This window comes from Zea mays, chromosome 9, assembly GCF_902167145.1.
Source record: "Zea mays cultivar B73 chromosome 9, Zm-B73-REFERENCE-NAM-5.0, whole genome shotgun sequence".
Classification (NCBI taxonomy): Eukaryota; Viridiplantae; Streptophyta; class Magnoliopsida; order Poales; family Poaceae; genus Zea; species Zea mays.
In genome coordinates this window covers 153,934,217-153,945,624 of record NC_050104.1, presented here as the reverse complement: position 1 = coordinate 153,945,624, position 11,408 = coordinate 153,934,217, and positions in this window count along the sequence as shown.

Genomic DNA, 11,408 nt, shown 5'->3' with positions numbered 1-11,408 from the left:
TAAAATGAAATCCTAGGAACTGGAATCACTAAATTTGGAGTTATAGAACTCAAGTTATGAATTTTCTAAGATTTAATGTGATTAAAATAGGATTATATGTTAAATTAATGTTCTTACTGTTTTCATGCCAAAACAGAGACACTAAATGGTAGTGAATATTATTACAAAATTTTAGAAATTGGAATGGCTAAATTTGGAGTTAATATGAATTTTATATGGATTATACAATTCCTAGCACTTTTTTCATGTTAAATCTATTTTCTAATTAATTTATTCAATTTACAACAGGCTCTGGACTGGGCGCCCATTTCTGGAAAAGTCAGGGGGGGCTGGCGAAAGTTTTCCGAGACTCAGTGAATAGGGTTCTCAGGATGGCGGGTTGATACCCTTTAAACCCAGGGTTTCTTTTACAAAACTTGCGACCGAAGGGGTACGTTTTGATTTCGGCCGCCCGATCTAGATCCTATGGCTCCGAATTTGAAGTGTCGCGATCTAATCTAACGCGTGAGATCTCGATCTAACGGTCCAAAAGGATCCCGAGCGACGCGAGCCTACAACCACCCGATCGGACATCAACGGCGCGAGATCAATCATGTGAAGGTGTAAGCCTAGTTCTAATCTCCACTGTCGATCAACCAACCGATGGCACCCACGCGTCTCTCCGCTCCGATGACCCAGCCCGGCGGCGAGCGCAAGCCCGCGGCGACTTCGCCGGCGTACTCCCCCCGTCTGTTCCGCAGGCCGCCAATCCCAAAATTTAACCGCGCAAAACAGAGACTAGAACACGATAGATTGAATGGTACCCGCCATACCTCTAATCGCGGTGAAGAATCCCCTGGCCGCGGCGTACGGCGGACCCGAGCTCGTTGTGAACGTCGGTGAGAAATTCCCCGAGCTACGGCGGTCTTAACTCCCAGTCGCGGTCGCGGGAGACTTCCTCAGACGTAAGCGCCCCTCCTCGGACAACCCCCGAGGTCTGAAGCTCGGCGTTGAGGGAATTCACCGGCGGCTTCTCTCACACGGCAACAATGGTGGCAGGATTATCGGAGGGCACAGGCGGTGTGGGTCGAGGGTCGCGAGGGTAGAATGAAGAGGGGAAAGAGACGGACCGGGTCCCGCTCCTATAAGAACGTGGCCACGGCCGGGACGCTTCAACGAGCTTCGCGGAATCCGCGTGCGCGCCATGCTCGGAGCAGTCGGTTGAGGGAGGTGGAGCTGACACGGGGGTCCCACAAGGCAGCGTAACGCGATCGCGAGCACCCACGGCCACTGACGACCGACCCCGCATCGCAGTACCCACGCGCTCGCGGCATGAGACAGGCCAGTGGGCCCCACGGTTCGGCGCGCGCCTGTGAACGGAGATGGGCCGCACGGAGGGAATGGCATGGTGGGCCGGAATTGCACAGCGACGGCCCAGGTGCACGATTTCTCTTTTTCTTTTCCTATTTTCTTTTCTTTATTCCCAAATTCCACTTTAATTTCAGATTTAAATTCAAATCTTGTGCAAATTTATTCTCCAATCATATTGTGAAAGGAAAAATACCAATTTTAAAAGTATAATGACATTATTTATACTTTTGTATCATTCCTCTTCTTCTCTTTTTTAGAAAACCCCTAGGTTTAATTTAGGGCTTAATCCAATTTCTAGTCATTATTATTATTTTTATTTAATGCACAAACATAAAAAATTCCAACAAATGCACTTTCTTTTATTTTTGAATCATTGTTTTATTTAGTCACTCTAAATTATATAGGTGCTCTTTTTAAGATGCAAATAAGGCACACAAAATGTGGAAATCCACCATACTCCTTTGTATACAAATTTGAGTATTACAAATCCTACCCCCCTTAAAAATAATCTCGTCCTCGAGATTTAGGAAGATCTAGGGAAAAGGTGGGGAAAATCTATACGAAGCTCTTCTTCTCTTTCCCAAGTTGCTTCATCTTCACCGTGGTGGCTCCATTGCACTTTGCACATCTTTATAACCTTATTCCTTGTAACTCGAGTCAAAGTATCCAAAATCTTGATGGGGTACTCAGCATAAGTCAAGTCCTCTTGAACACTAAGGTCCTCCATTGGTAGTTGCTCCTCAGGTACCCTGAGACATTTCTTCAGCTGAGATACATGAAAAACATCGTGAACATCCGCAAGATGATCTGGTAACTCCAATTGGTATGCAACCTCTCCCACTCGCTTTAAGATTAGGAAGGGTCCAATAAAGCGAGGGGACAACTTTCCCTTGACTTTAAATCTTCTCATACCCCGGAGCGGTGACACCTTCAAATAGACATAATCTCCTTCCTTAAACTCAAGTAGTCTTCTTCGGGTGTCTGCATAACTTTTCTGCCTGGATTGTGCAGTTCTCAAATTCTCCCTTATTTGCTGAACTTGCTCCTCTGCTTCCTGTATAATCTCAGGCCCAAACAACTGTCTTTCACCAGTTTGATTCCAATACAAGGGAGTCCTGCACTTTCTGCCATACAAAGCCTCAAACGGTGACATCTTCAAACTGGCCTGGTAGCTATAATATGAGAACTCATCATATGGTAGACTCTTATCCCAACTACCACCATGCTTAAGGGCACAAGCTCTTAACATATCTTCCAGTACTTGGTTAGTCCTCTCAGTCTGCCCATCAGTCTGTGGATGGTAGGCCGAACTAAAATTTAATCTTGTATCCAAGGACTCGTGCAACTTCTTCCAATATCGAGAGGTAAACTGTGATCCTCGATCTGACACAATCTTCTTTGGCACACCATGCAGGCATACAATCCGTGCCATGTACAACTCTGCCAACTTGGCTCCAGAATATGTGGTCTTCACTGGAATAAAGTGGGCTACTTTAGTTAGCCTGTCCACAATCACCCATATAGAATCATATCCAGCAAACGTGCGGGGTAATCCAACAATGAAGTCCATGCCAATCTCTTCCCATTTCCACTCAGGTATCTTCAGTGGGTGCAATAGCCCGGCTGGCCTCTGGTGTTCAGCTTTAACTCTTTGGCATACATCGCACATAGCCACATGTGCAGCCACATCTCTCTTTAGTCCATACCACCAATACTTTTGCTTCAAATCCTGATACATCTTTGTACTTCCAGGGTGGATAGAATACACTGAGTCATGTGCTTCCTTCAATATAGTTTCCCGAAGACTTTCAATGTCGGGAACACAGATCCGATTCTTGAACCAAATCGTGCCTTGTTCATCCTCCGTGAACTCTGGGCCTCTACCCTCTGTTATCAAATCCTTGATCTCCTGGATTTTAGCATCACCAATCTGACCTTTACGAATTTCTTGCTCCAAGGTAGGTTCCAATTCAATGGTAACTCCTTCCGTATGTGTAACGATTCCCAGGTTGAGCTTCTCAAAATCTTTTGCTAATTCATCAGGTAGCTGGACAACGAAAGCGGAGTGAACATGTTCCTTACGACTCAAGGCATCTGCAACCAAATTTGCCTTGCCTGGGTGATAGTGAATCTCCAAATCATAATCCTTAATGAGCTCCAACCAACGGCGTTGCCTAAGGTTGAGATCCTTCTGAGTGAATATGTACTTCAAACTCTTGTGATCCGTGTACACTTGACACTTAGTTCCCATAATGTAGTGTCTCCAAATCTTAAGTGCATGCACAACCGCTGCCAATTCCAAGTCATGAGTGGGGTAGTTCAGTTCATGTTTCCGCAACTGACGAGATGCATAGGCAATCACATGACCTTCTTGCATGAGCACACATCCGAGTCCTTGGCCACATGCATCACAATAGATGTCAAATCCCCTCTGCAGATCTGGCATAATCAATACTGGTGGCGACATTAGTCTCTCCTTCAATTGGTCAAAGCTCTCTTGACATTTCTCATCCCACTTAAATTCTTTTCCTTTCTCCAAAAGTGATGTCATAGGCTTGGCAATCTTAGAGAATCCTTCAATAAATCTCCGATAATATCCTGCGAGTCCCAAGAAACTTCGAATCTCCGTAACTGTAGTGGGCACTCTCCACTCCATTATCTCCTTCACTTTAGCAGGATCCACTGTTATTCCTCCATTAGAAATAATATGACCAAGGAATGGCACCTTGTCAATCCAAAACTCGCACTTGCTGAATTTAGCATAGAGTTGATTATCTCGTAACTTCTGTAGCACCAACCTTAGATGTTGTTCATGATCACTTTCATTCTTAGAATAGATAAGAATATCGTCGATAAACACCACGACGAATCTGTCCAAATACTCCATAAACACCTTATTCATCAAATTCATAAAGTAAGCTGGTGCATTGGTTAGTCCAAATGACATAACAGTAAACTCATATAATCCATATCGAGTCGAGAATGCTGTCTTGGGAATATCCGATGGTCTAATCCTCATCTGATGGTAACCCGATCGGAGATCAATCTTCGAGAATACTCTAGCACCTCTCATCTGATCAAATAAATCCTCAATACGGGGTAACGGATACTTGTTCTTCACCGTAACATCATTAAGAGATCTATAATCCACGCACATCCGTTGCGATCCATCCTTCTTCTGCACAAATAATACCGGTGCTCCCCAAGGTGAGGAACTCGGACGAATGTACCCAGCTTCTTGTAACTCCGTCAACTGCTTCTTCAGTTCCTTCAACTCCTCTACGGACATTCTATATGGCCGTTTAGAAATAGGGGCGGTTCCAGGTAAGAGATCAATAACAAACTCAACTTCTCTATCAGGTGGCATCCCTGGTAACTCCTCTGGAAAGACATCCGGAAAATCTCTAACCACCCGGATGTTATCACCAACAAACTCCTCAGGCATAAAGAACATTACACGCATGGATGAGGAGGTTACTGCAATATTAACTTGAAACCTTTCTCCTTTAGTGGTAGTGAGTTCCACGGTACCTCTACCACATGCTATAACGGCCTTTGCCTTTCTTAGCCATGACATTCCAAGTATTAGATCTATACTGCTTGACTCTAATATTATAGCAGTAGCTCCAAATTCTCTACCCATAATGGTCAAGGTCAATCTACGTGTCATTTGATTTGCCTCAACAGGACCTTTAGGTGTAATTACTATCATGGGTTTTCTCATATTTAGCAGTGGTATTTCATTTGTGTTGGCATATCTAGCAGACATGAATGAATGTGTAGCACCAGAATCAAATAATATTGTTGCAGGAATTGCATTAACATAAAACATACCAATCACGAGGTCCCCGCCATCAGGAGTATCATCAACGCTGACTTGATTCACCCTGGCTATAGAATATCCCTTGCCAGGGGTCTGTTGCTTGTTCTGAGCTGGAGTAGTAGCAATCCTCTGTGGGCAGACATTTGCATAATGACCAGTCTTCCCACACTTGAAACACGTAGTGCCTGGACTCTGTCCTGCAAACTTCGTCGGGGTGCCAGTGGGAGTAGCCTGTCGAGGAGGTGGAGTCCTCAGTGGTGATTGCTGAACTGGGCGTGGTCCTCCTGGTCGAGTCGGTGTACCCTGTGGTGAACTGTAACGAGGACGAACACTGCTGCTACCCTGTCCTTGTGAGATAGCCTTCCTCTTCAAATCACCCAGTTGAACACGCTTGTGTTCAATAGCAAGAGCCTTATCCAGCAGTCTCTGAAATGATGGAAAAGTGTGTGCAACCAGTGCATACTGTAGGGGTCCATTAAGTCCTTCAATAAAATGCTCCTGCTTCCTCTCGTCTTCAGCAACTTCTTCAGGGGCATATCTGGATAACTGAATAAACTTGTCGCGGTACTCGCTGACTGACATACTCCCTTGCTTCAGCGACAGAAATTCCTTCTTCTTGATCTTTATCATCCCAGCTGGAATATGGTAGTTCCTGAATTGTGTACTGAACTCTGCCCAAGTAATAGTATCCGCAGCATCATGGGCAGCGGTATAAGAATCCCACCAGTCAGCAGCAGGACCAGTCAGACGTCCCGAAGCATATAAAACCTTCTCCCGGTCAGTGCATTGTGCAATGTTGAGCATCTTCTCAATTGCTTTCAGCCAATCATCTGCATCAAGTGGATCTGGCGAACTGGCGAAGGTCGGTGGCTTATGACTCATAAACTCCCGGTGTTTATCACGAGGTGGAACTGGTGGTGGTGGTGGAGGCAATGGTACTTGCTGCTGTTGTTGCTGTTGTTGCGCCCTCCTTTCTTGGCGTATCTCATCTCTCTCCTGGCGCAACTCCTGGCGTATATCCTCTCTTTCTTAACGCATTTCTTGGCGTTCTTGCTGCATCTGGGCACGCATATCAGCCATGGTGTCCGCCATTTGCTGCATCACCGCCATCTGAGCAGTAACCAGTGGGTCAACTCCGCCTGGTGGAGGATTAGGAGGATCCATCTCTGCTGGCTGTGGCTGAGGTTGTCTATATATCCTTCGAGTATGTCGATTAGGAGGCAAATCAATTCCACCACCCCTCCTGGTATTGACCATCTGAGTTAGATACATATGGTAAGAAAGAGTAGTAATCAAGGCAGTAATTACAATCATGTTACTTTGGGGGATTTATTAGCTAAGTAGATTAGTGTGTCACCTACTAAAGCTAATACAATACCTTATAGTGGTACATGCTAAGATGTCCATCTATACTATTTCAATCAATCAAAGAAGCAAATCAGGCATTGATCATCAGAACAATCAACCAACATTTTTTTAAATAGAAAATAGTTTTGATTTTGTCTTGGGTTTCCTATCTCTGAAAAAGTTCATAGTTGTAGGATTCCAAGGTGTGAAATCCATCTTGTCACAGAGTAGAGAAAGTAAGAATGATCAGAGTAGAACAGTAGAAGGTGAGACAGGATCGAGATAAGTGTAGAAAGCATCAGAGTAAGGTGAGTGTAGAATGAATCAGAATAAGATAAGTAGGTAAGGGTTTTGTCCATTTCTATCTAGGTTTCGTCCTACAGTCAACATTTCCTCTGATACCACTTTTGTAACACCCGGTTTTAAAGGACAAAGCCGGGTGCATCTCATACATGCGCCAAGAAGACAACATATATAATAACAGAGTGTATAGAGATAAATGTCATAAATCATCAGAGTATTTATTACATAGCGGAAGACTTATTACAAAATAAAGATAAATATAAAACAAACTAAGGATCGATGGCGCCAATGTCGACTGAGAAACGCCACCTAGATCAGATCGAACTCCTCAGTGTTAGGCAGCTCCTCCTGAACCACCTGTTCTTCTCCTGTGGGGGGGGGTGTGAGACAGCAAGAGTGAGCTCACATACGATCATAGCTCAACAAGTCGTGGGGAATAATGTGACATGAACTCACCAAAGGTGGGAGTTCATGTAGTGTAAGGCTAATCAATGAAGTAGAGGCTGAGGCTGAGCATTGCTTTTATAAGTTGGTCAAAATTTTATTAGCAATTACTAAGTGTAAGTAAATACCAAACCTTAATAATAATAAAGAACAGTAATAGTAAAGTAATCCCAAATGCGATGCAAATGTCAAATTAAATTTAAGTTCCATAATTAACCATGTGAGGGTCCGAGCCGCTCATGACCGTGAGCACGGCTAGTATACTAGTTTTACACTCTGCAGAGGTTGCGCATCTTTACCCACAAGCCGTGTTACCCATCTGCCAAGGGGTCATGAATCCCATACACCTCTACCAAGGAAGCGAGGCAGGGTAACACTACGAGGCCTTTACAAAGTTCCACTAGCTTCAGACTACCCGCTACAGTTTATAGGAAGTTCCAATGCAGGGTTCCTGGCTGACTGCCATCGCAGCAACATCAACCAGGGACCTCCCTACACTGACCACTCCCCTACTGCCCTTGCCCCTTTCGGGTAAGGTAGCCCTCCACTAGCTTTCCTAGTTAATCAGCCAAGGGCGTCCCATTAAACCCTTGTGGTAGCACTGTTTTCCCGGGTGGTCGCTCCATGTTCCCATTAATTTAATGATCTCAACATGAACAGTAATAATAACAAGATAATAACAGAATAATCATGAATAGTGTATCTCCATACCCAATCCACATAAAGCAATAGCAAGTACTACCCAAAAATGTATCAGGGGTGAACAAGGTATAGAGGTAATCAAAAACTGGGGTAACATAAAGGCTCCCATCAAAATTAACCTATGCAGATCATTAAAATTAATAAGAACATGGCTGGGAAAAGTAAGTGATCAAGGGCACAACTTGCCTTCAATGAGCTCCTGCTCAGCTACCTCTACTTGTTGAACCTCAGTTTCCACAGTGGCTTGCTCGTCTATTCGCATCAACACAATACATACATAGTATAGCCAAAATCAACATCATACCAAACATGTAAATAAAATATATAGTAAAAATATACACATTAAAATGAAATCCTAGGAACTGGAATCACTAAATTTGGAGTTATAGAACTCAAGTTATGAATTTTCTAAGATTTAATGTGATTAAAATAGGATTATATGTTAAATTAATGTTCTTACTGTTTTCATGCCAAAACAGAGACACTAAATGGTAGTGAATATTATTACAAAATTTTAGAAATTGGAATGGCTAAATTTGGAGTTAATATGAATTTTATATGGATTATACAATTCCTAGCACTTTTTTCATATTAAATCTATTTTCTAATTAATTTATTCAATTTACAACAGGCTCTGGACTGGGCGCCCATTTCTGGAAAAGTCAGGGGGGGCTGGCGAAAGTTTTCCGAGACTCAGTGAATAGGGTTCTCAGGATGGCGGGTTGATACCCTTTAAACCCAGGGTTTCTTTTACAAAACTTGCGACCGAAGGGGTACGTTTTGATTTCGGCCGCCCGATCTAGATCCTATGGCTCCGAATTTGAAGTGTCGCGATCTAATCTAACGCGTGAGATCTCGATCTAACGGTCCAAAAGGATCCCGAGCGACGCGAGCCTACAACCACCCGATCGGACATCAACGGCGCGGGATCAATCATGTGAAGGTGTAAGCCTAGTTCTAATCTCCACCGTCGATCAACCAACCGATGGCACCCACGCGTCTCTCCGCTCCGATGACCCAGCCCAGCGGCGAGCACAAGCCCGCGGCGACTTCGCCGGCGTACTCCCCCCGTCTGTTCCGCAGGCCGCCAATCCCAAAATTTAACCGCGCAAAACAGAGACTAGAACACGGTAGATTGAATGGTACCCGCCATACCTCTAATCGCGGTGAAGAATCCCCTGGCCGCGGCGTACGGCGGACCCGAGCTCGTTGTGAACGTCGGTGAGAAATTCCCCGAGCTACGGCGGTCTTAACTCCCAGTCGCGGTCGCGGGAGACTTCCTCAGACGTAAGCGCCCCTCCTCGGACAACCCCCGAGGTCTGAAGCTCGGCGTTGAGGGAATTCACCGGCGGCTTCTCTCACACGGCAACAATGGCGGCAGGATTATCGGAGGGCACAGGCGGTGTGGGTCGAGGGCCGCGAGGGTAGAATGAAGAGGGGAAAGAGACGGACCGGGTCCCGCTCCTATAAGAACGTGGCCACGGCCGGGACGCTTCAACGAGCTTCGCGGAATCCGCGCGCGCGCCATGCTCGGAGCAGTCGGTTGAGGGAGGTGGAGCTGACACGGGGGTCCCACAAGGCAGCGTAACGCGATCGCGAGCACCCACGGCCACTGACGACCGACCCCGCATCGCAGTACCCACGCGCTCGAGGCATGAGACAGGCCAGTGGGCCCCACGGTTCGGCGCGCGCCTGTGAACGGAGATGGGCCGCGCGGAGGGAATGGCATGGTGGGCCGGAATTGCACAGCGACGGCCCAGGTGCACGATTTCTCTTTTTCTTTTCCTATTTTCTTTTCTTTATTCCCAAATTCCACTTTAATTTCAGATTTAAATTCAAATCTTGTGCAAATTTATTCTCCAATCATATTGTGAAAGGAAAAATACCAATTTTAAAAGTATAATGACATTATTTATACTTTTGTATCATTCCTCTTCTTCTCTTTTTTAGAAAACCCCTAGGTTTAATTTAGGGCTTAATCCAATTTCTAGTCATTATTATTATTTTTATTTAATGCACAAACATAAAAAATTCCAACAAATGCACTTTCTTTTATTTTTGAATCATTGTTTTATTTAGTCACTCTAAATTATATAGGTGCTCTTTTTAAGATGCAAATAAGGCACACAAAATGTGGAAATCCACCATACTCCTTTGTATACAAATTTGAGTATTACATTCATCAAATTCATGAAATAAGCCGGTGCATTGGTTAATCCAAATGACATAACAGTAAACTCGTATAATCCATATCGAGTCGAGAAAGCCGTCTTGGGAATATCCGATGGTCTAATCCTCATCTGATGGTAACCCGATCGGAGATCAATCTTCGAGAATACTCTAGCTCCTCTCATCTGATCAAATAAATCCTCAATGCGGGGCAATGGATACTTGTTCTTCACAGTAACATCATTAAGTGATCTATAGTCCACACACATCCGTTGTGATCCATCCTTCTTCTGTACAAATAGAACCGGTGCTCCCCAAGGTGAGGAACTCGGACGAATGTAACCAGCCTCTTGTAACTCCGTCAACTGCTTCTTCAGTTCCTTCAACTCCTCTACGGACATTCTATATGGCCGTTTTGAAATAGGGGCGGTTCCAGGTAAGAGATCAATAACAAACTCAACTTCTCTATCAGGTGCATCCCTGGTAACTCCTCTGGAAAGACATCTGGAAAATCTCTAACCACTCGGATGTTGTCACCAACAAACTCCTCAGGCATAAAAAACATTGCACGCATGGATGAGGAGGTTACTGCAATATTAACTTGAAATCTTTCTCCTTTAGTAGTAGTGAGTTCTACGGTACCTCGACCACATGCTATAACGGCCTTTGCCTTTCTTAGCCATGACATACCAAGGATCAGATCTATACTGCTTGACTCTAATATTATAGCAGTAGCTCCAAATTCTCTACCTATAATGGTCAATGTCAATCTACGTGTCATTTGATTCGCCTCAACAGGCCCTTTAGGTGTAATTACTATCATGGGTTTTCTCATATTTAGCAGTGGTATTTCATTTGTGTTGGCATATCTAGCAGACATGAATGAATGTGTAGCACCAGAATCAAATAATATTGTTGCAGGAATTGCATTAACATAAAACATACCAATTACGAGGTCACCGCCATCAGGAGTATCATCAACGCTGACTTGATTCACCCTGGCTATAGAATATCCCTTGCCAGATCCTGGAGTTTGCTGCCTGTTCTGAACTGGAGTAGTAGCCATCCTCTGTGGGCAGACATTTGCATAATGACCAGTCTTCCCACACTTGAAACACGTAGTGCCTGGACTCTGTCCTGCAAACTTTGTCGGAGTGCCAGTAGGAGTAGCCTGTCGAGGAGGTGGAGTCCTCAGCGGTGATTGCTGAACTGGGCGTGGTCCTCCGGGTCGAGTCGGTGTACCCTGTGGTGAACTATAACGAGGACGAAC